General features: G+C 37.8%; 1 long non-coding RNA gene across 1 annotated transcript; it reads left to right on the forward strand.

Annotated features, from left to right (window-relative positions):
• The first annotated feature begins 200 nt into the window (after nucleotides 1-200).
• Nucleotides 201-1,197, forward strand: LOC149138923 (uncharacterized). Its single transcript, XR_016265246.1, has 3 exons — nucleotides 201-618; nucleotides 734-805; nucleotides 896-1,197. It is a non-coding gene; the product is annotated as an uncharacterized LOC149138923 (long non-coding RNA).
• The last annotated feature ends 5,054 nt before the right edge of the window (nucleotides 1,198-6,251 follow it).

Genomic DNA, 6,251 nt, shown 5'->3' on the forward strand with positions numbered 1-6,251 from the left:
ATTATGGTTATGAATATTTATAGACATTTTAATTACCATTAGTTTTATATAATCATACAAACTTGTTTTCCAAGGTTTGCATAGTTATTGGAACATTAAACCAATTATCGCATAGTTTAATATGGGTGTCGGTTCATATTCCAAATGTAAATATATACATACTTAGTTATGCCCATCGGATTCATAGTGGTATGGTTTAATGTCCAACGTGAGAGAACATTAAATTGGTCAGGGTTACATGTACCCCAACTTTCTGGAATCTTCCCTCCATTCACACATAATTGACACCTGGAGCCTCCTTTACTGCAGGATCAAGGATTGTTCAACAGTGGATGTGGTTCTTGGGATTTGTAGATGATCAATGGCTCAGGAAACTTGGGAACACATCAATGGTGGAGAGGACTTCGCAGTGGGTGTAAGGTAACTACCTCTGCCTCTCGCGCACTTCTGTCGCTCATTCGACTCCTCTGTCGAGCACTCTGCCTCCCTCTGCACCCTGGTTAGGGTTTCACATACTCTTCCTTCTGCTAAGGTTTTCTAGTGGTCTTTCCTGTCATGCAACTTTTCCCATGAACCAGCTACTCACCGGGGTCCACTTTCTTCATGCCATACATCATGGTAAGTTGAATCTTTGCCAAATTTCTAAGGGTTTCATGATTTTTTTAAAGTTTCTCTCTACTTCTTCATAAATTCACTCGTCTCGACATATCTCACACTCCATTTCACAATGTAGGTACTTGGCCCTTTTCTTGGTGCAAAACGGATATGTTGTTGAGTTCCTTCAAACCTCTAGCACTCGTCTTAGGTAACCATTAGTTTATTTTTGTGTATACGATGGAGTTTACTTGATTGTTCCCTGGATTTGCCAAGGTTAACCCTTACCTTTCCATGTCAGGGTTTCTAGAGCACTGAGAAAAATCCGGAGGGTTTCCATAGGCGATGGCGCCTCCTTATTGGCTTCGGCACTCCAGGTGTGGTGTTTGAGTAAACTCCTACTCACAGTAGGGTTATTAATTTTCGGCTGGTTGTTAACGGCAGTAGGGCTTCAAGTGCCATGGCTTGGTTTTTAATGTTATGTAATTATTAATTTTTTTTAAAGACCTATGTAATATGAACTGATACTCTACATTTTGGAGACGGTTCTTCTATGAAGAAACCAACTCTTTCATTCACACTAAGATATGGGTCTTATTTTGTTTTTCCATATGGCAACAATTTTCTGGTATGAAAATTGAAAATATTATTCTGTTCCTGTATATGGCTATAAGCGTTGTTGCTCTTTTCGCTTTTCACACATAATGTTTGTGGTTTTTTCTTAAGAATATATGTATACTTATAGTTAGGACCGTTGTGCAAAGTGGTAGGTATTCGAATGACACTGCTAACTTACTTGAGTTATTTTATAGACTTTCAATTATTGTATGAGTTTTCCCTGTATAAATTTTACCACCAGTTTAATGGTTTACTATATAGTCTAGTACCTAGCACCTGGGTTTGTTGGTTTTAGTGATGGTAGAGTTTTTGTTTGTTAACTCATTTCTCGGCTCCTTCCAGTAACTCTGATTTTCCAGGCCATTTCTCTGTAGGGTTTTTTCTCCCCTACATAGAGAAATCTACTTGTATAATAGTCCAATGTTACAGCTTGACCTTTCCGCCTTCGATGAGCCATATGAAACTCTCCTTCACCACTCATGGTCTATAACTTCCTTTTAGTCATATGAAACTCTCCTTCACCACTCGTGGTCTATAACTTCCTTTTAGTCATTCTCAGTGTCTTAACACGACCAAATATTTAGTTAACAATCCACTTAGGAAGAGGTTGTACATCTAGTTTAACTTACTAGTATGAATGCTATGTATACAGAATTACTCCTGTTTATATGCTTAATAAACACAGATACCAAATTTCCATAATATAAACATATTTGTAACATTCACAAATTTTCTTCAATGTAATAGGTTAACAACATCATTATTTCATTCCTTTCACACTCACTGTACATTATTCAGGAATAAAAGAAATATTTAATTACTTTCTTTTTCTATAATCTATTAATAGAAGATGCTTTTATACCAAACTATACTTAACTCAACATAGCCAGTACCCTACCATCATTCATCCATTTACCATCTATTCTTGTAAATATTTACTCAGGGTCAATTCCAAGCATTACTGGTCGAGGTTCCAGTAAAGTATGGCATGTTTTATTTATGTATAGTTGGGGTTCAACAATGTGCATGTTAGAAGTACCTATAGATTCACAAGGGTTTCCAACACTAACTGTTATCGTTGATTCTATATTATTTCATCTAACGATCATATGGCCCCAATACAATTTTTCCTTCACATAATTATTGTGATGATTAATTTATTTCAAGTTATTATCTATGCAAGTTCTGGGTTTAGTTCTTTTGTTCCGTTTGTTAGTCTATGATTACAGTAAATGCAAATTCAATTTAATTGCATCCAGCTGACTTCTGTTTCACAACCTCTCATTTTATCTTGCACAGTTTCCACTCTTCGGCAATGAGAATATCTATAGTGGTGAATTATTCAAGTAATAATCATTAACTATGCGTATGTTGTAACACATTTTCCTACTATGGCTTCCACCCCAACGTGGAAATTCCTGTTTTCTCCAGTACATGAGTTATTTGTGATGGTATGGATTAATTAGCTTTCTTGAATAGATACAAAATTAAGATAGATATATACATATAGCTCCACATAAATTACTAACCAATTATTTTATATGTTTTTTTAATAATAATAAAAAGTTAATTCACATTAACAATTAATGCACTAAAGATTTAGTCTTATTTTATAAAGTTAGTGCACTAAAGATTTAGTCCTATTTTATAAAGTTAGTGGGTATAGCAGTGCTAAGCTTTAGTTCACTTACCGAACACACAACCAAGGGTTCCTACTTGTAGGCAAGACCCTTACCGAGACTGAATAAGAGTTCCTACCACACCTACCCACAACCACCTGTCAAAAACAAAAGAAGACAAGTTCCTACAACACCTGCCCATAACAACTTGTCAAAAACAGAAGACGAGTCTGACTGAAGGCAGGCCTTGCAAAGCAAAACCAGTATCTTATAGAGCTAGTCATTATAACAGTACTACATCTTCAATTCACTTACTAACATGAAACACACAATCAATCATTCCTATCGCATTACCCTTACCGAGATGGAGCGGGAGTTCCTACAACACCTTCCCATAACCACCTATCAGAGACAGGAGAGGAGTCCGACCGAAGGGAGGCCTTGCCGAGTAGAACCAATTAGAGCTAGAAAGGTTCTAGTAAGAGCCCCAGCACGTTGTAGGAAGCGCTCTGGTGGATGAATTATTTTACAGCGAATAAGAATGGACATTATCATTTCGATTTAGTTTATTGTTATTATTTACAACACTTATAATCATTATCGTTCAAGTATTCAACTATTTCTGGATCTAAGTTTATATACTTCACCAGTTTGTGTTAAATTGGTAATTAAAAATTTACATAGGAATTACATGGCAATTCATACTTTCAATAGAAAAGTTTGCTTAGTTGTTTTACTCATTTGAAGAGAGACAACCACTTTAGCATTCCTCTACAACTCTAGTATTCCTCTGCAATGCCAAGCTTACCACGCACACCCCACCGATGCAATTCTATTGCAACAACAAAGTCCAAAAAACAACAATACAATAAGCCAAACTTCCATAAAATATGAAATTCCGCAAGTATGCAAGATGGCAAACGTTTTGCAATCCACCTCCACCTCTACCCCACCCCACCCGTTTTAGCATCCACTTTTAGAAACAATAATCAATAAAGACGGGTACAAGTAGTCATTAAACTTTAGGATTTTTTTTTTTAACTTTTAATAACTTTTACCATAGTAAATTACTTTTAATAATTTACTTCTAACATAGTAAATTAATTTTTTAAGGGGTGAGTCTTGAATGCTTTGGAGGAGGTACTCAGGTTGGCTTCGAATAAGGAAAAAGTTTATTTATTTGACCTTGATCATGGAATTCATGGAAGCCAAATATAGTAAGATTTGTTTCAAAATAACTTCTCCAATTTTAGTTATAAAAAACACAGTAACATTTAACTTTAACATGTTTTTTAAACTTTTAATAGCTTTTACCATAGTAAATTACTTTTAACAATTTACTTCTAACATAGTAAATTAAATAACTTTTACAACGTGTTAATTCTCGTTATAAATTATAAAAGTGAAATTAACTTTTACGAAATATTCATCAACTAACTTTTTGATGCAGGAGCATCCAGCTCTGAGGAGACAGAAGGTGGTTGACTACAGAAGGAAGGTGGTTGACTACAGAAGGTGGTTGACTGTCTCGAAAAGAAAACAAGAACAAGCCGAAGACTACATGTATTGTTGGACAGGTTATTAGACTTGTCGTTTTTGGTTTTTTTTTTATTATTTGTTTCATTTTCCAAAAGGCCGTTAGAGACCGTAGGATTACAGTTGTGAATTGTTTTAGTTTAGGAAATAATTAGCAGTTAGTTATCATTTTTGTAAAAAGAAACTGGCTAACAGTTGGACAAATTCTGGTTGAACAGTTCAACCGAAAACAGAAGCAGTTATGCTTTCCAAGTATTAAAAACAAAGTGAAAATAGTTAGAGCAGGGAGAGAACCTCCGGAACGAAGAAACAAATACAGTCCTCTGTAATAAAGAAAACAAATTATTTACCTTGCCAACTAATAATCCATTGTTAAATTGTTTCATACGTTGAGTCCTATGTCTATTTCATATTACTTTCTACTGTGATTAAAATGCATTTGAAACAATAAGACAACAAGCTGTAACAGGAGTCGAGAAGGGTAAATTGCTGCTACAGGAAATCATTTCCAGTAAAGAAGGGAGAACAAATCAACAGTCACCGACGAACGACCAGGTAACAAAATACGATGCCTTCATACCATTTACAAAATAATACAAGTGCTGAAAGCAAATTTGAAACCGTTTAAATTAATTAACCATTTAACCACCGTCCATTACAAACAAGAGCGCGCAAAAGGATTTTCTGAGCAGATAGCGCTCACCTAAAACAAATTTTCTTTCAAGCGAAACCTCTTAAGCTAAATACAACAGAACAGGGCTATACGAGCCACAAAGAACAGGGAGTGACTGCAACTATAAATGAACAAGAACCAGGAACATCAGAACCCTTCATAACTTAACAACCGAATCATGGTCGGAAAGACCCTACCCGTTGTGTGAGACTGGGCGGGTTTCGAACTGCTCCCCGGAGATTGCAGAGAGAGCAAACCCTCGGCGGCCAGCCACCTTAAACAACCTGCAAACAGAGGTGGATGAGGGTTAGAGCAGAATTAGAATGAGAAAACGAGCTAATCCAGCAAACGAAACAAGCCATAAAATACACTGGGTTCTTACCTGTAGTTGATAAGGTGGCATTGCGAAACCGAACCCGACAACCAGAGCCTGAAGACAAGGAACGAGACTGTAAGAGTTTGAAACAGGCGCGAAAGCAGAGTATGGCATAGAACCAGTGCATACCTCGGAGGCAAGGTCGAACGAACCGAACCAGAAGCACATAACTGTAGGGTACCCTGTCACAGATACAAGCCAACAAGTTATCAGAGCCGAGAAACAACCCATGTGATAGAAATTGTCCAGAGAAATAGCAAACATACCATAGCTCAGGGCAGGGAACCGACGGGGTTGTCGCCCTCATAGAAGTTCAACGCACAAAACAGAGAAAGCCTGGATGCACCAATGAAGCTCAATGCACAGAACGGAGGAAGCCGGAGGCACCAACACACCTCGACAGAGCAGATTTCAACGCACCGAACAGAGGAGGCCTGCAGGCACCAACAAACCTCGACGGAGCAGAGCTAAGAGTCGAGCACAATGAACAAACGAAAGTGACAATAAACGAGGGTAGGGTTTGTCAAAAGGCGGGAGCGGCCAGACCGAGAAGACCGACAGGTGGCGTCCCATGACCGGTGAGGAGGGACAGCAATCAATACAAGCAGATTGCAAGTGAGTCCAAAATCCACGGAGGGTTTAATATCATCGCATATTAACATGACAGCTAACCTAACCATAGGTTAATCACCGAAGGGTCGAGAGGGGCCTGTAACCTTGGCACGGTTACCAACTACGTTCACATTAAGTTCCACACGATTGAAACAACATACGCCACGTTGGAGGGCTGGGCCATCAAAAGTGGTATCAGAGCAGGTTTGCCGAATAGGAGCAA

The sequence above is a fragment of the Pinus tabuliformis genome, chromosome X (genome assembly GCF_031772625.1).
Source record: "Pinus tabuliformis cultivar Carrire ecotype Pingquan chromosome X, CPIR1, whole genome shotgun sequence".
Taxonomy (NCBI): domain Eukaryota; kingdom Viridiplantae; phylum Streptophyta; class Pinopsida; order Pinales; family Pinaceae; genus Pinus; species Pinus tabuliformis.